The sequence below is a fragment of the Sus scrofa genome, chromosome 9, assembly GCF_054392235.1.
Source record: "Sus scrofa isolate SSC_HxYL_T2T_F1_AM1 chromosome 9, Sscrofa_HxYL_maternal_Yorkshire_Landrace_v2.0, whole genome shotgun sequence".
Lineage (NCBI taxonomy): Eukaryota > Metazoa > Chordata > Mammalia > Artiodactyla > Suidae > Sus > Sus scrofa.
The window spans coordinates 42,263,200-42,287,701 of record NC_139391.1 but is presented as its reverse complement, the minus strand read 5'-3'; the positions used below and the strand labels follow the sequence as shown (position 1 = coordinate 42,287,701).

The window sequence follows — 24,502 nt, the reverse complement described above, 5'->3', positions numbered from 1 at the left end:
TTTGAAAGTGGCTCTGTTGAAGGCAACCCTCATTGTCCACTGCCTCCTTGCCCCTTGTTTTGAAATACCTGATGCCTAGGTATGACCTTAGGCCATCAGAGGTCATAGTAACATATTGGCGAACATATCCTTTCATATCACTAAACATTTTGATTTAAACTTGTTAAAAGGAATGTTTAGGAAAGCTTTACCATTTGAGGAACCCCCTCATTTCAAGCACTACTATCACATACAACTTCCTACATAAGATACTCACATATCACTAGGAGGAAATAACAAAGAGGTGTCAAGATGTGGATTCTGTGCTTTTGACAAGCACCGCCTGGGTTCATATGAACTCCTTCTCTGCACCAGTCTCACGGTGTACCTGCTTAAACTCTAACCTTAGAAAGACAACAGCGACTCTCATGGATTTGGGTGTAGTTCGGGTCTAGATGAAACCAAGAACAACTTCCATTCCACATTCCATGTTTAGTACCTTCCTGCCCCAAACAGAGTGAACTGATTTTTCCCTCGATTTGTTTCTAGCATGTGACACATTCCACTATTTGAGCATACATCCCGCATAACTAGTAATTTTTTTTCCTAACAGCTTTATTGCGCTATAATGGTCATACCATAAAATTTACCCATTTTAAGTGTACAGTTCACTGACTTTTAATAAATTTACCTAATTTTGAAACCATTACCAAAAATCAATTTTAGAACATTTTCATCATCCAAAAAGATCTCTTGTCTTCATATTCAGTCCCTTCTTATTCCCACTTCCAGCTTCAGGCAACCATTAATCTGCTTTTAGTCACTTGGCCTTTTCTGGACATTTCATATAAATGCAATCATTCAACATATGATTTTTTTCATGTCTGGCTTTTTGTTTTTTGGTTTAGTATAAGTTCTCTGTATGGTAGCATAAATCAGTGTTTCATTCATTTTTATTGCTGAACAATATTTCAGTGTCTGGATAGACCACAGAATTATTTATCCATTCGTCAGTTGATGAACATTCAAGTTGTTTCCCCTTTGGAGCTCTTAGAAATAATGCTGCTATAAACATTTATGTACAAGTTTTTGTGTAGAGATATGTTTTCATTTCTTTTGCTATATACATAGGAGTGGAATTTCTGGGTATATGACAACTCTGGTTTTTTTTTGGGGGGGTTGTCTTTTGTCCTTTTAGAGCCATAGCTGAGGCATGTGGAGGTTCCCAGGCTAAGGGTCAAATCAGAGCTGCAGCTGCCCACCTACACCACAGCAATGCTGGATCCAAGCTGCATCTGCAACCTATACCACAGTTCATGGCAACACCGGATCCCTAACCCACTGAGCAAGGCCAGGGATCGAACCCACATCCTCATGGATACTAATCGGGTTCATTAACCACTGAGCCATGAAGGGAACTCTGATACCTCTGTTTTTAACATTTGGATGAACTACCAGGAGGTGGTGCCCTACTTTACAGTCCCACCAGCAATGGATGAGGATCCCAATTTCTCCACATCCTAACACTTGTTATTATCTACCTTTTTTATTATAGCCATCGTAATGTATGGGACGTGGTATCTCATTGTTATTTTGATTTGCATTTCCCCAATGACTAATGATATTGAGCATCATTTAATGTGCTGATTGGTCTTTTATGCATTTTCTTTGGAGGAATGTCTATCCATATCTTTTGTCTGTTTTTAACTGGGTTATTTGTCTTTTTATTATTGAATTTTAGAAGTTCTTTATATATTCTAGGTAAAGCCCATGACTGGACATATGATTTGCAAATGTTTTCTCCCATTCCATAGGTTGTCTTTTCATTTTTTAAAAATCTTTTATTATAGTTGATGTACAATGTTCTGTCAAGTTCTGCTCTACAACAAAGTGTTCATTATTTTTCTCATATGTATATATTCTTTTTCTCATATTCCATCATGTTCCATCACAAGTGATTGGATATAGCTCCCTATGCTATACAGCAGGACCTCATTGCTTATCCATTCCAAATACAATAGTTTGCATCTACCAACCCCAAACTCCCAGTCCATCCCACTTCCTTCCCCTCCCCCTTGGCAACTACAAATATATTCTCCATGTCCATGAGTTTGTTTCTTTTCTGTAGATAGTTTCATTTGTGCCATATTTTAGATTCCACATGTAAGTGATATCATACAGTACTTGTTCTCTTTCTGACTTCACTTAGTATGAGAATCTCTAGTTGCAACCACGTTGCCGCAAATGGCATTATTTTCTTCCTCTTTATTCTGTTGTGTATATGTGCCACATCTTCTTAATCCTTTCATCTGGCAGTGGACATTTAGGTGGTTTCCATGTCTTGGCTATTGTGAGTATTGCTGCAATGAATGTGCGGGTGCATGTATTTTTTGAATGAAAAGTTTCGTTTGGATGTATGCCCAGGAGTGGGATTGCTGGATCATATGTTTGTTCTACATTTAGTTTTCTGATGTACATCCATATTGTTTTCCATAGTGGTTGTACCAATTTACATTCCTACCAACAGTGTAGGAGGGCTCCCTTTTCTTCACGTCCTCTCCAGCATTTGCTATTTGTAGACTTATTAATCATGGCCATTCTGACTGGTGTGAGGTGGTACCTCATTGTAGTTTTGATTTTCGTTTCTCTAATAATTAGTGATGTTGAACATTTTTTCATGTGCCTGCTGGCCATCTGTTTATTTAGGTCTTCTGCCCATTTTTCAATTGGATTCTTTGGTTTTTTTGCTATTGAGTTGTATGAGTTGTTTGTATATTTTGGAGATTAAGCCCTTGTCGCATCATTTGCAACTATTTTCTCCCATTCTGTAGGTTGTCTTTTGAGTGTTTTTTTTTTTTATGTTTTCCTTTGCTGTGCAAAATCTTGTAAGTTTGATTAGGTCCCATTGGTTTAATTTTTGTTTAATTTCTATTGCTTTTGGAGACTGACCTAAGAAAACATTTGTGTGGTTGATGTCAGAGAATGTTTTGCTCCCAGCCAATGTAATACTCCATAGAGAAAAGCTGCACCCCTTCCCACTAAAATCTGGAATAAGACAAGGATGCCCACTCTCACCCACTTTTATTCAACATAGTATTGGAAGTCCTGACCATAGCAATCAGACAAACAAAAGAAATAAAAGTTCCAGTTTGAAAGAGAAGAGGTAAAATTGTCACTCTATGCAGATGACATGATATTATATATAGAAAACCCTAAGGGCTCCACACAAAAATTACTCGAACCAATCAATGAATTCAGTAAAATAGCAGGATACAAAATTAACATTCAGAAATCAGTTTCATTTCTGTATACTAACAATGAAATATTAGAAAAAGAATATAAAAATATAATTCCTTTTAAAATTGCACCACAAAAAATTAAAAACATAAGAATAAACCTGGCCAAGGAAGTGAAAGACTTATGCACTGGGTACTATAAAACATTAATCAAAGAAATTAAAGATGATTCAAAGAAATGGAAAGATGTTCCATGTTCCTGCATTGGAAGAATTAATATTGTTAAAATGGCCATACTACCCAAAGTAATCTACAGATTCAATGCAATCCCTATCAAAGTACCCATGACATTTTCACAGAACTAGAACAAATAATCCAAAAATTTATACGGAACCATAAAAGACCCAGAATTGCCAAAGTAATTCTGAGGGGGAAAAACCAACAGAGGCATAACTCTCCCAGACTTCAGACAATATTACAAAGCCACAGTAATCAAGACAGTGTGGTACTGGTACAAAAACAGACATACAGACCAATGGAACAGAATAAAGAACTGAGAAATAAACCCAGACTCCTATGGTCAATTATTCTTTGACAAAGGAGGCAAGATTATAAAGGAGGAAAAAGACAGTCTCTTCAGCAAGTGGTGCTGAGAAAACTGGACAGCTGTATGTAAATCGATGAAACTAGAACACCCTCATACCATGCACAAAAGTAAACTCAAAATGGCTTAAAGACTTAAACATAAGACAAGACACCATAAAACTCCTAGAAGAGAATATAGTCTTTTTATTTTTTAAATGATGTTCTTTGAAACACAAAAGTTTTTAATTTTGATGAATTTGAATGTGTCTATTTTCTTTTTTCACTTGTGCTGTTGATCATATCTACAAAGACTTTGTCTAACCTAAGGTCACGAAAATTTATTCATATATTTTCTTTTTTAATTATTGAACTATAGTCGATTTACAATATTGTGTTAGTTTCATGTGTGCAGCAAAGTGATTCAAATATAGATATGTATTCTGTATATAGATGTAATATATAAATATTCCTTTTCAGATTATTTTCAGTTATATATACTCTTAGGAGTTTTGTAGATTTGCTGTAACATTTAGGTCTATAAACGATTTTGAGTTGATCTTGGTGGCACGAGGAACTGTTCCAACTTCACTCTTTAGTATACAAATATCCAGTTGTCCCAGAACCATTTGTAAAATATACTATTCAAACTATTCTTACCCACATTGAATTGTCTCAGCACTTTTGTCAAAAAGCAATTGATTATGTATGTAAGGATTTATTTCTGGACTTTGAATCCCATTCCATTGATCTATGATCCATGAACATGAAATTACTCCTTTTTTTTTTTAGATCTTCTTTAATTAATTGGAAAAATGTTTTGTAATTTTCAGAGAATAAATTTGCACTTTTTTCCTAAGTATTCTTTTTGATGCTACTATAAATAGAATTATTTTATTAATTTCATTTGCAGATTGTTCACTGATAATTTATAGAAAGAGTTGATTTTTGCATATTTGATCTTATACTTGGCAACCTTGCTGAACTAATTATTTTTTTCTAATAGTTATTTAGTAAATTATTTAGGATTTTCTATATAGAGTATCATGTCACCTGCAAATAGATAGTTTGAATTCTTCCATTCCAATCTGAATATCTCTTTATTTCTCATTCTTGCCTAATTGCCCTGCCTAGAACCTCCAGTACAAGGCTGAAAAGCAGTGTTGAAAGTAGGTATCTTTGCCTCTTTCCTCGGCTTAGGGGAAGCTTTCAGTCTTAAGCAACTAAATACGGTCATCTTTCAGTATCATTGAGGGATTAGTTTCAGTACTCCCCAAATGCCTCATAAATACTAAAACCCATGATATTAAAGTCCCTTGTAGTCATCCCTCCATATCTGTGAATGTGAACCCATATCATAGGATGCAAACCTGTACATTGTTAGCTGTGGGTTTTTCAAACATCCCTTTATCACATTGGAGAAGTTCCCCACTAGTATGCTGAAGTTTTAATTATGAAAGAATGTTACATTTTGTCAAATGCTTTTGGGGTATCTATTGGGATGATCACATGGGTTTTGTTCCTTTAATCTATGGATACGTTATATTAATATTCACCATGTGAAACTCATCTTGAATTTCTGAGATAAATCCTACTTAGGCATGATGTTTAATCCTTTTTAAGAGTCAGTGGATTTGGCTTGCTAATATTTTGCTGAGAATTTTTCTGTCTCTATAAGACATATTGTTCTATAGTTTTCTTTATTGTCTGTCTGGTTTTGGTATTAGGGTAATAAAAACTTCATAGAATGAGTTGAGAAGTGATCCCTCATCTATTTTTAAAAGAGTTTGTGAGTAATTGGTGTTCTTTTTAAAATTTGTTAGAATTCAACAATAAAACCATTTGGGTCTGGGCTTCTCTTTGAAAGAAATTTTAGAAGTGCTAATACTATCTCTTGTTATAGGTCATTCAGATTTTGTTTATCCTTTAGTCAGCTTTGGTAGTTGCATATTTTTTAGGAATTTATCTATTTCATGTAATTTATGTAATTTGTTGGCACACACTTGTTCACAGTATTTCCTAATATTCTTTTTTAAATTTCACTCCTATTAATAGTTATTTCCCCCTTTTATGCCTGATTTTAGTAATGGGAGCCTTCTTTTTTTTTTTCTCAGACAGTCCAGTTAAAGTTTTGTCAATTTTGTTGATCTTTTCAAAGGAACCCCCTTTTGGTTTCATTTATTTTCTCTATTGCTATTCTATATTTTATAGATTTCTCCTCTCATCTTTACATTTCCTTCCTTCTTCCTGCTTTAGGTTTATTTTACTCTTCTTTCTTCATTGTCTCATGATGGAAGGTTAATTTATTTACTTGAGAACTTTATTCTTTTATAACATGGGTGCATACAGCTGTAAATATCCCTTAAAGCACTACTTTTAGCTGCATCCTATAAGTTTTAGCATATTGTTCCTTCATTTTCATTCATCTCAAAGTATTTTCTAATTTCCCTCATTGTTCCTTCTTTACTAAATATTATTTAGTAATATTTTAAGTTTTGCATATGTGTGAATTTCCCAAATTTGTTGCCATTATCAATTTCTGGTTTCACTTTATGTGGTCAGAGAACACTTTGCATGCTGGATATAGATACACACACACGTATACATGCTTTTTTTTATGGCATAGTACATGCTTTGTTATCCTAGAAAGTATGCCCAATGCACTTGATAAGAATGTTTAGTCTACTGTTTTAGGGTGAAGCATTCTATGAATGTCTGTGAAGTCTAGTTGGTTTATAACACTCAAGTCTTCTGTTACTTTGTTGATCTTCCTAGTTGTTCTAGCAATTGTTAAAGTGGGATATTGAAGTCTGCATTATTGTTGGATTGTCTATTTCTCTCTTTAATTCTGTCAGTTTTTGTTTTGTGTATTTTGGAACTTTTGTTAGATACATATTTTATAATTGCCATTTATCCATGGTTGACTGACCCTTTTATCATTAGAAAACTTTCCTCTTTATCTCTCTATTAACATTATTTGCTTTAAAATCTATTTTGTCTGATAGTAGTATAGCAACTCTAGCTTTCACAGATATTGCATATTTTACAAACAAGATTTTTGGCAACCCTGTGTCGAGCAAGTCTATTGTCACTGTTTTTCCAAGAGGTCCTTACTTTGCATCTATGTCAAATTTTGGTAATAATATTTCAAACTTTTAAATTATTATATTTGTTATGGTTATCTGTAATTAGTGATCTTTGATGTTGCTATTGCAATTGTTTTAGGGTTCCACAAACTATGACCATATAAGATGGCAAATTTGATAAACGTGTATGTTCCAACTGCTCAACTTACAAGCCATTCCTCACTCTCTCTCTCCCCCAACCTAAGATATAACAATATCAAAATTAGGCCAATTAATAACCCTACAGTGGCCTCTAAGTTTTCAAGTGAAAAGAAGAGGAGTTCCTATCGTGGTTCAGCAGAAGTGAACCTGACTAGTATCCATGTCACTCAGTGGGTTAAGGATCTGGTGTTGCTGTGAGCTGTGGTATAGGTCACAGACATGGCTCAGATGTGGCAATGCTGTGGCTGCACCATAGGCCGGCAACTGCAGCTCCAATTTGATCTCTAGCCTGGGAACTTCCATATGCCACAGAAGCCACCTGGTGAACACATGGAGTGCTACGCCAGTGAACGCATGAATGATAAGAAAGCAAAACAATCTTATCACTGATATGGCATGAGTTTTAGTGGTCTGGATAGATCAAATCAGCCACAATGTTTCCTTAGGCCAAAGCCTAATCCAGAGTAAGGTCCTAACTCTCTTCAATTCTATGAAGGCTGAGAGATGTGAGGAAGCTGTAGAGGAAAAGTTTGAAGCTAGGAGGACTTAGTTTATGAGGTTTAAAAAGAGAATCCATCTCCATAGCATAAAAGTATGAGTGAAGCAGTAAATGCTGATGTGAAAATGCAGCAAGTTATCCAGAAGATCTAGCTGAGATAATGAAGGTTGCTCTACTAAACAAAATATTTTCAGTGTAGACAAAACAGCTTTATGTTGGAAGATGATGCTCTCTGGGACTTGCAAAGCTAGAAAAGATAAGTCATTATCTAGTTTTGAAGGGACTCTCTTGCTAGGGGCTAATTCAGCTGGTGACATTAAATTGAAGCCAGTGCTCATTTACCATTCCAAAAAGCTAAGGCCCTTAAGAATTATATTAAGTCCACTCTACCTGTGCTATATAAATGGAATAATGAAGCCTGGATGATAACTTATTTATTTACAGTATGGTTTACTGAATTTTTTTCATGTTTTTTTATGGCTACATCTGCAGCATATGGAAGTTCCCAGGCTAGGGGTTGAATCAGAGCTGCAGCTGCCAGCCTACACCACAGCCACAGCAACACCAGATCTGAGCTGCATCCATGACCCATACCACAGCTTACAGCAACACAGGATCCTTAACCCACTAAGTGAGACCAGGGATCAAACTCGCATCCTCATGGATACTAGTTGGGTTTGTTACTGCTGAGCCGCAATGGGAACTCTGGTTTGAAGAATATTTTAAGCCTACTGTTGAGACCTACTGCTTAGGAAAAAGATTCCTTTCAAAAGGATTACTGCTCTATGACAATGCACCTTGTTGCTCAGGAGCTCTATTGCAGCGGAACAAGATTAATATTGTTTTCATGCCTGCAAACACCATATCCATGGATCAAGGGGTAATTTCAACTTTCAAGTGTCATTATTTTAAAAATACACTTTGTAAGGCGGTAGCTGCCATAGATAGTGAGTCCTCTGACAGATCTAGGCAAATTAAATTTAAAATCTCTGAAAAGGATTTACTATTCTGGATGCTATTAAGAACATTGTGATTCATAGGAAGAGGCCAAAATATCAACATTAACAAAAGTTTAAAAGAAGTTGATTCCAGGAGTTCCTGTTGTGGCTCAGTGGCTAAGGATCCTAGTCCCTGAATCCGACTAGGAACCATGAGGTTGCGGGTTCGATCCCTGGCCTTGCTCCAGTGGGTTAAGGATCCAGCGTTGCCATGAGCTGTGGTGTTGTAGGTTGCAGACGCAGCTTGGATCTGGGGTTGCTGTGGCTCTGGCATAGGCCAGTGGCTACAGCTCCAATTCAACCCCTAGCCTGGGAACCTCCATATGCTGCAGGAGCGGCCCTAGAAAAGGCAAAAAGACAAAAAACAAAACAAAATAACAAAGATAAATAAGTAAAAGAAGTTGATTCTAGCCTTTGTGGATGACTTTGATGGGTTGAAGATTTCAGGAGAAGTAATTGTCAGTGTGGTGTATAAACAGCAAGAGGACTAGACTTAGAAGTGGAGCCTGAAGATGTGACTGAATTGCTGTAATCTCATGAGAAAACTGTCACACATGAGGCCGTGCTTCTTATGGATGAGCAAAGAAAGTAGTTTCTTGAGATGGAATCCACTCTTGGTGAAGATACTTGAAGATTGCTGAAATAACAACAAAGGATTTAGAATAGCCCATAAACTTAGTTGATAAAGCTGTAGCAGAGTTTGGGAGGATTGACTTCAATTTTGAAAGAATTTCCACTGTAGGTAAAATGTTATCAAACAGTGTTTCATGCTGCAGAGAAATCGTACATGAAAGGAAGAGTCAATTGATGTGACAGACTTCGCCGTTGCCTTATTTTCAGATGTTGCCACAGCCATTCCAAACTTCAGCACCCCTGATCAGTCAATACCTATCGAGGCAAGATTTTTCACCAACAAAAAATTACAGCTTGCTAAAGACTTAGATGATGGTTAGCAATTTTTTAGCAATAAAGTCTTTTTAACTACAGTATGTACCTTTCTTAGATTCAATGCTATCATATATTTAATAGATCACATGGTATAAACATAATTTTTATATGTCCTGAGAAACAAAAAAAAAAATTCACTTGTTTAACTTTACATTCATTTTATTGCAATGGTCTGGAACAGAACCCACAGTATCTTCAAGGTATGCCTATATTTATAATGGTGGTTTTGACATTTTTATCTACTAAATCTAACATCTTGGTCCTCTCTGGGACAGTTTCTATTGATTCCTTTTTTCCTGATTTGGGGTAATACTTTCCTGTTCCCTTACATGTTTCATATTTTTTGGTTGAAAACTAAACATTTCAGATAATATAATAATTCTATTCACTGATCTCCCCCTCTGCAACTGAATGTTGTTGTTGCTTGTTTATTTGTTTAGTGACTTGGCTGGACTATTTCAGTAAAGCCTATTTCTCCTAGTATACAGCCTCTGATGTTGCACTTTTGAAGGTGTAACTCTTGGCATGTACACAATCACCCTGAGTTGACAGCAGTTTTATCAAGGTTCTCTTTGACTATCTCTTATCCCGATCTCTGTTAAGCTGTCTGCACCTGTTGGTGTAATATTCAGCTGTTAGGCTCTAGTAATTTCTGACTGATTGCTCCATTTTTGACTGATTCAACTAACTGTGGACCCCTTTGCAAGTGAAATCTTTGAGAATAGTCATTGAGATTTGTTCCAACTCCAGACAGCTCTTAGCTGCCTCTTTTCATAGTTCTCTCTGGTAAACTAGTCAGTCTGTGGTTTAGCTTGCTACTCTTATGTAACTTCCAGCCCCCCCCAATCGCCTCTCAGCAATATCTGCACTGTTTTTGAGAGTGTTTTAGACTTAAACTTCCAAAATAAGGTCAGTTAGTTCCCTTGAGGAGATCTTTGGAGCATTCTAGTCTGTTATTCCTTTCTAAATCCTTTGTTACTGCTCCAGAACTGAGGTCAGAGACAGTGGCCCACTTTTCTCAAAGTGACATTCTAGCTTTGCACACAAATCTTCTCAGCTTGTCTCTCCCAGCAAGGAGGCTGGAATGGGGGTGATTGAGGCCCAGCATTATTAGTTTACCACTCCTAGAAAAGATTTGATGCCCTACATGTAAAGGCTACGATGAGGAAGAGAGTAGAGGATTTCTCAGCCCTCCTTGCCTGAAATAGAATTTCTGCAATATGGATCCAGAGGGCGTAAGAAATGCTGGTGGCTTGACCCTTCTGGGGGAAGATACCCTTATTGGATGCTGGGGAAAGGGAAAACCCGGTGTTCTTGGTTGCACCCACCAGAACAGAGTTTCTGTCATTATGAATTGGGAGTTGGGGGGAATGGTTGAAAGAAGGGAGCATTTCGAGTCTCAAATGTCATAAACTCTTGCTATTCTTACCAAGATTTACTAGATTTTCTTTTGAGCATGTTTAGGATAATTTTCAGAGATTTTAAATCTTTGTTTTCTAATATTCGCTGGTTATAGTTGTTTCATTGGGAAGAGGGTCCATGTAGCTCCTCAAACTAATATTTCAGAAGTTATCTCTGGATTCTTACTGTTTTCAAAAGTGTCCCCAAGCATAGGGCATTTCTGTGGATCTCTAAGTCAAGTCAGCTGCCTCCAGCTGCCATTCCTCATGGCTATGGCTCCATGGAGCTGGGAATGGGATGAAACCAGCTCTAAGTTAAAATATCAGAGATTCCATTCTTCTCATCAAGGTTCAGTAATTATCCTCAAATAAATGTGCTTCTATTTATTGTATGCATATGGTTAACTTTCAGAGTTCTGAAATAGTTGTTTTTGAGGGGAAGGGTTTTCCAAGGCTCTGATTCTACTGTGACGTAAGTCATGCCCTATAGTCTGATTTTATACTTAGAGTGTCTATAAAAAGATTAACAAATTACTGACTGGAGTTCCTGCTGTGGCACAAGGGGATTGGTGGCATCACTGCAATGCCAGGATGCAGGTTCCATCCCGGCCCAGCCCAGTGGGTTAAAGGATCTGGCATTGCCACAGCTGTGGCATAGCTTACAACTGTAGCTCAGATCTGATCCCTGGCTCGGGAACTCCATATGCCACCGGGTGGCCAAAAAAAGAAAAAAAAATTCACAAACTACTTATTGGTATTTTGTAAAGAAAAATATAAAGACAAGTTACAGTGTCTTTCCACTCCCATCATCTTCCTCTGCTGTTCCTTTCCCCACTTGCCGTGTATGTCTGTCTGACCAGGTTCTGATCATCTTGGGCTTACTCACGTCTTCATGGCTTTGCTCTTCCTCTTCATTCTCTCCAGGGTGCCCTTCACTCTCTTTCACCTAGTTGATTCTTACCTGTATCAATCAGTGCCCATTTCAGAAAACAAACTATTTACAATAAACAAATTGTCACTGTCCAAGGCATCTTCAGGTGTGAGGGCATTTGCATTGACCACAGTGCCAGCAATATTTTAGATTCTGGGCATCTTATGGAGTCTCCAGTAAATTATGCTCCTATATTCCACAAGATCATAGTCAAGCCAGATCAAAGGAGCAAAGTATGTTGTTCCCTTAATGACTTCATTAATATAATAATGAAACAACTAGGTTGACATCAATAATCAATATATGTTGGATTTTGCTTGCCTCAATGATATGCCTAATTCCATAATTTCATCACCATGCTTAAGATATAGACTTGTCTTATTCTGTGTAGATGACAAGACATACACATATAGAAAGAACATACTAGGAAAGCAGCATGCTGCTTTTAAGTCCTTTTAAGCTGACTAAATGTTTCACTGAGGTAGGTCATAGGGCTCTAACTTGTTTTAAAGTCTAACTAAATATAGGAGTTCCCACCATGGAACAGTGTGTTTAGAATCCAACTACAGTGGCTCAGGTCACCGCGGAGGTGCAGGTTTGACCCCCCAGCCCGACACAGTGGGTTAAAGGATTTGGTGTTGCTGCAGCTGTGGCATAGATCACAGCAGTGGCTCAGATTCAATCCATGGCCTGGGAACTTCCACATGCCACAGGTGCAGCCATAAAATTTTAAAATATATATGTATATAAACTATATTATGTAAGTATATAATATATAAATATATATATATATATACATATATATATATATATATGACTTATATAGAACCTAATAAGCATGCCCAAGGAAGATGATGGGAAAATTAGCTAAGGACAATTATCCACTCTCTTTCCATCTGTAATTTACTCCTCTCCTAGGATGTTTTCTTCTACAAACAATGTTGACGTTTCCTCCATTATAAATACAAATAAAATTTTTAAAGCCAAAAAAAGTAAAACAGAAAACAAACATGAGATAGTTCAACATAGGGAAGTTAGAGAATAAATTAATAGATGATGGTGGATTCAAAAAGCCAGAAGGGAGAAACATTGAGATACAGGAGACGGTAACAGCAGGATGCAGCCACCACCCCAGGGCTGAGGGAACATAGGGAAGAGGTGGGGTTATCAAAACCCACAAGCTTCAAAGAGGGTCCCAGTGAAGGAGGGCTCAGGAACCAAGAAGCAGGCATTCCCCCATGGATGTTGAAAATCAGAGAAGCGGGCTGTAAGAGTAGTTCTTGAAGACCCAAAAGAAACCAGATGCCATTGCCAAGCAGAAAACCTATTTATCAGTCTTCCCTGGCAGGAATAGGAAGTAGATAGGGAGGAGAGTCCTTTGTCTTCTTTCAGTCTTGAAGCTGCTCTCTGGTGTCCCTCAAGGGCAATGTTAGCAGGGACTCAGCTGAGATGTGCAACGTCCTACCCCCAGCATCACAAAGCAGAATAGAAAAAGGTGGTTTCGAGTTGAGAAACAATAGTTTAATAATAGGCACACTGTCCATCTTTCTATATTTATGTCAAATGTCTTTTTTTTGGGGCTGCACCCGAGACATATGCAAATTCCCAAGATAGGGGTCGAATCTGAGCTGCAGCTGCCAGCCTACACCACAGCCACAGCAATGTGGGATCCCAGCCACATCTGTGACCTGCAATGCAGCTCACGGCAATGCTGGATCCTTAACCCACTGAGCCAGACCAGGGATCCAACCTGCATCCTTATGGATACTAGTTGGGATTCTTAACATATTGAGACACAACAGGAACGCCTCAAATGTCATTTTTAAGAACAATTCCTGGACATCCTTCTTTCTAGTCAGGGCTGGAACCCATTCTTTGCATGCTCAGAGAACACCAGCCTCACTTTTATCACAGCATTTATCGCAGTGTCTGTGTTTGCCTCTTTTTGTATATGACCTAAAGTCAAGAACTATGCCTTTCATCCCCTGGCTCCTCTGTATATTAGTTATCCAGTGCTATGTAACTTAGTTGCTTAAAACAATGAACGTTTATTTTCTTGGTTTGTGTGGTCAAGGATTCAGGAGTGGCTTAGTGAAGGGGTTCTGCCTCGGGGTCTCTCAGGAAGGTGCTGTCAGGATGGCAGCTAGAGACACAGTCATCATGGGAAGGCTTGAGTGGGGCCAGATGATCTACTGCTAAGAAGGCTTACTCATACGGCTGGGGTCGGGAAGCCTCGCTTCTTCTCTATGAGCAAGAGGCCTGAGTTCCTCTCCATGTGAACCTCTCCATCGACTACTTGAGTGTCCTCATGACATAGCAGCTGGCTCCCCGCAAAGCAAGCAGCCCAAGAAAGAAAGCAAGGCAGGAACAACAATGCTTTTTAGGATCTGATCACACCATCGTTTCCACCAAATTTATATGGTTGAAAAGCCAGTGAAGTCCAGCCCCATTCAAGAGGTAGAGAATAAGGTGGGCTCTGCTGCTTGAAGGGAGGTGTATCAAAGAATTCATAGACATATTTTAACCCAATTTCTGCCTACTACGATGACTGCCATGTAACTTGTTTGAATGAATGAATGGCCTTCTAATAAACACTTGCAAGTCTCTTACTTCAGAATGATGTTTCAAATCAGTGTTCTAGGAGAAACTAGTCTAATTATTAATTATAATTAGGTTAATTTCAAAAAGCCCTTTCTCTTTTTACTTTCACTCTGCCCCTCTGTTTCTGCCTCCTGACTTGTAAAGTGAAAAGAATGAATTAGGAAAATTCAGAAAGATTCCTTCAAGTTCCAGGAGAGGGAAACCAGCTCCATTACTCTGCAATCAGAATCTGGATTTTCATGAAAATAGCTGTGGATACTTAGATAACTCACTGGACCATGTGGCTATCCTAGCATATATAGAGTTTCACCCTGCATATCATAGATGCTCAATAAAATTTTGTTGACTGAGTGAAGGAATGAATGGTGTTATGGACAGAATGTGTGTATCTGCCCAAATCCATATGTTGAAATTCTAATCCTCAGTGTGAGAGGCAATTAGGTTGTGAAAGTGGAACCTTCATGAAGGGATTAGTGTCCTCATAAAAGGGACCCCAGAGAGCTCTCTTGCCCTCTTTCTGCTACGTGACAGCTCAGCAAGAAACCAGCAGTCTGCAAACCAGCAGAGGGTTCTCAGCAGAACCCAATTATCCTGGTGCTCTGATAGCTGACGTCTAGCCTCCAGCAGTGTAGAAATAAATTTCCTTATTAGCTGCTTAGTCTATGGTGACTTGCTTTAGCAGTTCAAATGGACAAAGGCACATAGTTAAGAAGTGGGACGCTTAGGTGTTCTTTAATGTTTATGGGTTGAAAAGAATACACAACCTGAGAATTGTGCATTAAGTTTTATTTGGGGCAAAAGGAGAACTATAGCCCAGGAGACAGCCTCTCAGATGGCTCTGAGCAACTGCCATGAAGAGGTGGGGGGAGATGAGTATATGTGGGATTTTAGTGAAGGGAGATACATGCAGTCAAGCACACATCTCCGTAGAAAGCTAGTCCCAGGGAGAAGATGACTCTGTAAGTGACTTTAGTGCTTTTGGAGATAGGAGAAGAGGCAAGAAACTGAGGTCATAAGATTGAGGTTATAATTGATTTCATAAGATCTCCTGGAAAAGTATCTAACAATCTGAAGGCCTGTTCTGCCCCTTATTCCCAGGGCACAGAGTGCCTCATTCCTGATCCCCACCCTGAACTCCTTGCAGGGGCTGTTGAAGGTCAGCAGCCACAGTGACTTTATCCTTGTAGAGGCAGGTGCTGTGTGATGATTTTAAGTTGACATGTTCAGTGCTGTGTTTGTGTTTCTGAGGGATGTGCATATTGGTGTGATTTGTGTCTGTCTCAGCCTATCAATGATGTGGACCAGCCTTTGTAGTTCTTACTATGATCACAAGACATGCTTCAGCAAAAACCATCAGGAAACATTGAAAAAATAAAGGTTTGTTACTTATAATGCCTGAAAATTACATAGGACACCTGGGACTATGAGGTCACATGTGGAGAGAGAGAAAGAGAGGGTGGGCCTGGGATTCTGCTTTTATTGAGGTTAAGGGAGGGAGCCTAGTGTCTCTCAGGCTCACCCTTTATTGATAAATTTAAAACATAAGAGTGAGGGAGTTCCCTTGCGGCGCAGCAGGTTCAGGATCTAGTTTTGTCACTTCAGCACCTTGGCCCAGGTTCGATCCCTGGCCTGGGAACTTCCCATGTGCCACAGGCATGTCCAAAATTTTTTAATTTTTAGAAATAAAACTTACAGGTGGGAATTTAAAGCACAGAAAGAGAAAAAAACAAAACAAAAACAGTGGCCCCAATGGTCAGGTATCAAAATCAACCAATATCTCTAAAACAAAGTTGCCTCACGGAAAAAAGCGGCCTGGTTCTTTATGTGGCCCTGTGGCTGGCAATGTGTTTATTCAAGACAATCTTTGAAGAGAAGACCTCAGTGATCAAAACCTAAGTCAGCACAGGAAAAAAAAGGGGGAGGGGGTGGGGGAGTTCCCATTGTGGCTCAGTGGGTTACAAGCCAATTAGTAGCCATGAGGATGTGGGTTCCATCCCTGGCTTCGCTCCTAGGGTTAAGGATCCAGCATTGCCATAAGCTGTGGTGTAGGTCCCAAAAGAGCCTTGGATCCTGCATTGCTGTGGCTGTGGTGTAGGCCAGCAGCTGCAGCTCTGATTCAACCCCTAGCCTGGGAACTTCCATATGCCATGGGTGTGGCCTTAAGAAGCAAAACTAAGTCAGGCACTTGCATTTCCAGAAAGGAAAAAACCTGTCAGGGTGGGTGTGTGATATGTGTGTAGATGCCCATAGGCGTGTGTTTTATGTGTGTTTTATATAGAGGTGTGTATGTTATAAGTGAGGAGTGGTGGTTGTTTTTCTTTTGGTAATTTTGTCCATCTTGACTGAGGGAGACTTCAGCTCAAACAAAGGCTGTAAATATAGTGAAAGTGCAAATACATTAACAAGAGAGCACTCTAAGACCAGCTGGCATTCTAGTTAATATAAGTTTATTACATGCATACTCTTGCAATATAGAGTGAGGTTTGGATCTATAAAACCTCCTTAGAAACTACTTGCTAAAACTGTGCCTGATTTTTCAGAGGAAGAAATCAAAGTTCAAAGTGGTTATATAATTTACAGAAGGCCATATAGCTGTTTAAACAAAGAATTTCCTATAGAATATGTCTCTTCCTTACCACTCCACTGAATTTCAGTTATTCCAAGTGACCATTTCTGGGAGAAAAAAAAAACTATCTTTTGTTTGAGAGTCTGTAGAAAATCTTTTGAAACAAATCAGAACTGATTTGTGCGTGCACATTTTAAATCTTGATAATAGTTCCTATTGTGGCATAGCGGAAACGAATCTGACTAGGATCCATGAGGATGCAGATTCTATCCCTGGCCTCCCCCAGTGGGTTAAGGATCCTGTGTTGCTGTGGTGTAGACCAGCAGCCATAGCTCTGATTCAACCCCCAGCCTGGAAACCTCCAAAAAAAAAAAAAAAAAAAAGCAAATCTTGATAGTAGTAATCAAATTGAATTATTTTTAGGGGGGAGAAATTTATCCTCCACAAGGATAATTGTACAGGATTTTCACTGTAAAGAAAACCCAGACACTGGCTCCAGGCCACCAAGAAATGTTCTGAAACTGAAAATGGTGATGCGTATCAGGAAGATAAAGAGGAATGAACCTGCTACCGTGCAGGAAAGGTGTGTACCTTTCCAAAAGGCAGAGTACCCGTCAGGGCCTTAGAAAAAGGTTCCATCCTCTCTGATTCTCTCTCGAATGTGCCACAAATCATAAAGGAGACAGGGCCAGTGGAGAGAGTGGCATGTTTGTTCAGTAGAGGTGGAAAGAACATTTAGAAATTTGGAAAATGGGAAGTAGGGCTAAAAAGACTGAATGCTGGGGAGTTTCTCATAAGATGCAGGATAATGAGGGAGAGTAAGGACACCAGAATCAGAAAAGTGTAAGTTCAATTCCCGACTTTGCCACTCGTTCAGCTTCTTTTCCCGTAAAAGGAGAATGATAATAACTGCACACAGCTTTATCGTGAAGATAAATGTTTCAGCACAAGTAAAGGTGCTGGTGCACGTCTGTGTTCAAAAATGGTAGCGTGAGTTCGAGTGAGATTGTGTGGGAGGGGACAGTTCCCTGGAGGAGCTTCTCACTTGGACAGTCTGCCTTCCTCGGAGTCCTGGATCCTGACCTTGGCTTGGCCACTTGGCCATGTACACATTTCTGACTCCAAATTGTAATTTTTTTCCTAACGTTCCAAACTATCTCCCACCTACACTGACTCACAGCAGTGGGTTCTGGCTTTCCATGTCCTGTCCTACTAACACTCAATGTGAACTACATGGGCTGCAGAGAAGCGGATGAACTATTGCAAAAGGTACATGTCTTTTTGCATGCTTTGAGTTCTTCAGACTTTACAAAGCCTTTTATTTTTAGAATTGATATATTAGGTACTGAAATAAACCCAGTAAACCATGACTGCTAATGAGATCAAAATCTCATTTGATGCCCCAAAAATGTTTAAACTTTGAACAAGTTCAGGACACATATTTTTTGTTATCAGATCAAGATGTGATGTGCTTACAATCACAACATTCTAATTAGAGATTATTGGAGAAAAAAATCATCACTTCAAATAATTTATCATGTAACTGATGACAAAACAGTTTTCAAACCAAACTTAAAATAGTCTGTTTTGCCAAGATGATAGCATTATTATAAAGAAAGTGGGAAAAGTTATGGCCATGCTAATTTATGTGTTCTTTTATTTTATATATCTCCAATTAAACTCTGTTTTCATTGGAAAATGGGGAATAAAAATAATATATGATGTTATATTTTTAAGAGTATACAAAATTACATGCCTGTCCCTTTAAGGAATCTGTACCTTCAAGGAGCACCTTTGTTCACAACGTATAGAACAGTCTGATGGGAGCAAATGGGGAAGATGACACTCTGCCCAAGTTTTACTTTAATTAAATTTATTGAAGTACAATATATATACAGTAAATTCACCGCTTTTAATCTACAGTTCTGTGAGTTTTGACAATAATGTGACCATTACCACACTCAAGATATAGAACAGTTCTATCACCCAAAACATTATCTCATGTCTCTTCGTGGTCAATCTTTGCCCCAACCCCTTAATCAATTCTCTTCCCTATGGTTTTGCCTTTTCCAGAATGTCATATAAGCCTTTGTAGTGTAGGTTCTTTTTCTTACCATAATACATTTTAGATTCATACATTGTGTGTCTATCAGAAGTTTGTTCCTTTTTATTGCTGAGTAGTATTCCATTACCTGGATGTATCCCAGTTTGTTTACATAGAAATGAAAGACATTTGACTTACGTCCAGTTTTTGGCAGTTGTGAATAAACCTTCTCTATATATTCACATACAGGTTTTTGTGTAACGTTGAGTTTTCATTTCTCTTGGGTGGCGATCATGCTGGGTAGTACAATAAATCTATTTTAACATTATAAGAAATTTCCAAACACGTGTCTGCACCATATTTTATCCTCTCTCAGCGATACACGCAAGTTTCAGTTGCTCCACTTTTTTGTCAGCACTTGATAACTGTCATATTCTTTTAGGAATTCTAATAGCTGTATAGTGCTACCTCATTAGACTTTTAATTTTCCTACTATCTGAGGATGTTGAGCATCTTTTTATACGTACATTTGAGGTCTGAATATCTTCTTTGGAGAAATGTTTAAACTTTGCCCATTTTTAATTGGGTTGTTTATTTTCCTATTACTGAGTCTGGAGAGAGAGATTCACGAACATCCTGGTCCAAGACCAAAGGCCTGAGAACGGGAAACGCTGATGCCTGAGGAAGACAGGAGTCCCAGCTCAAGCAGAGACCAAAGTCAGCCTCCCTTCATTTTTTCATCCTCTTCCAGTCCTCAGTGGATTAGATTAGGCCCACCTACACTGGTTAGGGGTGAGGGCCATATTCACTCAGCCTATCTTGAATCAGTTTTCTCTCTGGAAACACCTTCAAAGACATACATAGAAATGATGATTTACCAGTTATCTGGGCCCCTTTAGCCCAGTCAACTTAACACATAAAATTAACCATCCCAGACCCATCAAAGACATACCTCATGTCTCTAACTGTCCCTGTCTGTAATCATTCCAATATCTGGGTTATCTCTGAGTCTGATTCTATGGTTCACTTTACTCTTTACCACGGATTGTTTTTTCTTGCTTTTTTGTGTTTGTCTCATAATTTTTTATTTATTGTCAGGCACAAAGTTTAAAAGAGTATAGACTCAAACAAATAGAACTTATGCATAGAAATGAGACACCTCTTCTCCTAGGCCATTCCTGTGTGCTGGAGGCCAGGGTTGGGGACAGGGGTGGTTCACCCAGTAAAGTCAGTCGTTGAGCTGGGTTTGGGTTTTTTATTGCTATGGTGACCCTGAATTCACCATTGGCCTCAAATTTCTTCAGTTATTCCGTGCTTAAGGTGGGTATTGTTTAGACAGAGGACACTTCTCCGTGTTCCTATTTCACCCTCACTTTCACCCTTCCCTGTATGCTTGGGTCTCAGAGTCTCTCTGCATGGCCTTGTCTCCTCTCCTGGCTTAACGTGGTTGCCTTTCCCTTGACAGTACCCAGTCTGGTGGGGAGAAGAAATGTACTCTCTGTTATTCTGGCTCAGCCTTGATCATAGGCAGGCGCTGTACCCCTGGTTTGGGCAGGGGTTGGCAGTGATCCTGCCCCTCACTTGAGTGTTAGGAAATCTCTAATCCTCTGAGTCCAGGAAGTCTCCTGCTGTCCCTACAGGAGTATGCAGTATTCTTTCTTCTCAGTTTTTCCAGCCAGAGTCGGTCTTCACACATGCTCTGGGAAGGGTTCACTGTCCTTCCCCCAGTGACATGGGGTTTTTTTGTTTTTAATATGTAAATGTATTTATTTTTTAAAGACTTCCCATGTGGCTCGCAGCATAACTACTCAGCGTTGCTTCTATATTGTATTTCTCATAACTAAGTCCTCACATCATCTCTTTGAGGTAAATGTACTTAATTCCCATTTTAGAGATAGGAAAATTGGGGTCCAGAGATTTTAAACAACTTTCCCAAGATCAAGTAGGTTGTATGTTGCAGAGCATGTATTTAAACCTAGATCTGTCTTATTCCAAGTTCATGAGGGGCTTAAGGGTGTGTCTTTATCTGTGTGGGAGGAAGGCCTTTCAATCTGGAAATCCTGAGGGTTGAAGAGTCTTCATTGCCATACTAAGGAGAGTGGATTTTACCCTGAAAGTGTGGTGCAGAGGGTCTTCTTTCCAGCTTCATCTCCTGCCTTTTCACATACACCTGAGCCACCTGTACCACCATTAGTTCCAAACAGAACTTGATTTCCTATCTTCACGCTTTGCACATGCTTTCCCTTCTGCCTGGTAGGCGCTCCTTCCCAATATGCCTTTGTCTCTTGGCTAATGAAGACTCACCTTTCAAGACTTCATGCAGAGTTCCTCTCTGGTTCACAAATGTAGACACCATCCTTGTTTAGGAAAGCTAGAAGCTTAAGCTTCCTAGAGGCAGGTGGAAAAGAAGCCAGGATAAGGGTGGTCCTAACAAGAAAAGAGAATGCAACATGGAGCACAAGCAGCAAAGAGTCAAATGTGTTTCAAGCTATTTTCTGGGTCAGAAAAAAATGTGTCCAAAGAGGAATCAAGAGGAAAATTAGATGGTTTACTGCCTGTATCATAAGGTTGTTGAGCTTACAGGGAAAATAAAAGCAGCACATGCTGACTGAAACAGAACTACTGTTTCCTTGAACAACTCTGTCTGTAGTCAGCCCTACATAATATGTTTATGACGTTTGCTTAAGATTCCTTTTGCATCTCTAATCTTATGTTTTGGCATCCTTTTCTCTCAACACTTTTTATAAATTCAAAACTTCTAAAACCAGCCAATATCAGTATACACGCTTCATAGAAAATCCTTTTATCAAAAGTCCATTCATTCAACCAGTGTTTAATGAGAACCTATAAATATGCAAGGCACTAATGGGACATGTATAGATAAGGCCTACAGCAGAGGAACCTCTAAGATCCTACACAGAGGTCACAAAGTTGTACCTCATAGCCATGATATTTTGCTTAAAATATATTCTTAAAAATTTGGAGATTTCCCATATTCATCTGGATTTCTGACTTTGATTGAATAAATTGGTGAATTGGCACCACTTGGCTTGCAATCCCAAATAGAACAGGCTTGAGCTGAGTGTGCCATCTTTTACAGACCAGGATGTTTTCCAGTGTACCACTGGCACCACCATACCTATCAACCTTGGGAATCTCACAATGGAAAGCCATTCTTGACCCTGTCCTCTCGCTCATTCTTCATATTCAATCAGGCAACAAGTCAATTTAGTCTCTACAATATGTGTCTTTGCTTCCATCCCCTCCTTCTCACTCTAATTTCCAGGACTTTATTACCCCCTGATGAGACTTATAGTAATAATAGCTAACATACATTGAACAGCACTCATGTGTTAAGCACTATGCATGGGCCATCTCATTTAATCCTCACATCAGCCTGAAAAGATAAACTCCATTTTACAGTAAAGTGAGAAACTACTGTAAAAGCTTAATGCCCCCTCCTAAGGTCCCACAGCCTTCAAGGGGTACAGTTTGACTCTCAAGTCTAAACTCTTAACCCTACAGATGCTGTAAATCATGAAGATAACTTCAAGCCTTGGGTACAAGTAGCCCTAGTGTCTTGAAGACTTTCCAAGGGGTAGAAAGAAAAAGAAGGCTTTAAAAGGATCATTTTCCATTCCAGAGCTTCAACTGTTATGAATACTCTTTCCCAGAATGGATCTACCTGCTAACCCAAGTGAGGTCACAGAGTCCCCCTTCACCATGACCTTTCTCTCACTGACTATCCCTCAGTCATCTTGAATCTTATCAGGGCACACTTCCCCAGAGTATAAAACACTCAAGTAAACAAAAGGACAAGTTGAAATATTGATGTAGGTGTGGGGGAGAGTCAATAGCTTTTTCTATTGAGTAACAAACCTTTCGAGGTCCAATCCAATTACAAGTTCCATTCCAACCTGGATACAGAAAGATGACATGCAGTTGCCATCCTAATAACACCTAATACCTTGTCTTGTTGTCGCAATTAACCTTCAGTGTACCACAGGCTTCAACTTTTTTGCTGCTCTAGGCTTAGGCAGGGGGCTGAGATGCAAAAGGGCCTTCTTTAAAGGTTCCTGCTGCCCCCTCTGTTCTCAGCCATCTCTGAGGCCAATGTCACCAAGCTCTCCTTCCACAAGTGACACACTATTTGCTCAGCTGTTGTTGTTCCTAGGTACCAGGCCTGGGGTGGGGGCAAGAGAGAGACTCCGTTTCCTTAGCCCAGCCTCTATCTTAGGCATGTCCTCTGTGCCTAGGTCTTTGAGAGAGCCTTTCTCAGAGTTGCTGCTCTTCCCCTAGCAGCCACACTCTGCCTATATCTATGGTTGATCTTGGTGAGTCTCCTGCCCTCCTCATAGGGGTAGCAGACCTCTAACTATTTTCAGTATTCGATCTTGGGTCCAATATGGCTTTCTGTCCCTTCCCTAGATGTAGGGGTCTTATTCTCCTACCTCCTCTCTTTTCAGGATTGGATCTTTGCTTCTGTCGTAGGAATGAGAACGTTACATGTCCTATTCCCAGGATAGAATACATTGAATTTTTAATTCTTAGAAATAAAGTTTTGCCTGGTCCGTAAGAGCCACGGAGTTTGCATCTCCTCCTCAAATGATTGAAAGGTTTTTCTTAAGAGCCCAGGGAAGTTTTCAGGACTTTATGCCCACCTTTTAGCAGCTGCCAATCCTTTCCTTCTTGCCTACACCAACTAGGGGTCTCTTCTCAATCTCCTGCCCTGTCCCCAGTCTCCCTCATAAGCACCGGTGGAGAGCCATGTGTGTTACCTAATGCAAGTTTGTGTGCCCAATGCACAGTGAGGCCAAACTACCAAAATGTTGGAGTTTGGAGCAGAGAAAGCTTTATTGAAGGGCCATGCAAGGATACAGGTAGTTCCTGCTTAGAAAGAAGGCTTTCAGCAAAGCCCTTTTAAAGGCAAGGTGAGGGAGGGGTGCAGTTATTTGTTGTATATTTCTTGGTGTCAGATCCTTTGTTCTTACAGCTGTCCACATAGGTCAGGTCACAGTCCAGTCACAATGTTCTTGTTTTTCTCTGGTCAGGTCATGGTCAGACTATCCTATTTATTTCAAGCTATAGGCAACAATCTGTTACAAAAGGTGCAGAGCATGACTCAGCATAGGCAACATGTAAGTGAGCAACCGCTAATGAGTGACCTTTAGTGGTCCTGCTCATCCACTGGTCAACATTGTAGTGAGCCCTTCCCCCAAACAAGTGACAGTGAGCGACCACTGGCCCCTCCCTTCCCCTTTCTCTGTATAAAAGGAACCTGAATTCGGACTGAGAAAAGATGGTCTTTTGAGACTTTAGTCTGCCATCCTGGTCTGCTAGCTTTCTGATTAAAGTTGTTACCTCAGAGTTCCTGTCATGGCACAGTGGAAACAAATCCAACTAGTATCCAAGAGAATGCAGGTTTGATCCC

At 39.4% G+C, this 24,502-nt stretch overlaps 1 long non-coding RNA gene across 1 annotated transcript in view; it reads left to right on the top strand.

Moving 5' to 3' along the window:
• LOC146399864 (uncharacterized) overlaps positions 1-24,502 on the top strand; it is a 112,858-nt gene that overhangs the window by 68,754 nt on the left and 19,602 nt on the right. The gene's annotated exons all lie outside the window — the stretch shown is intronic.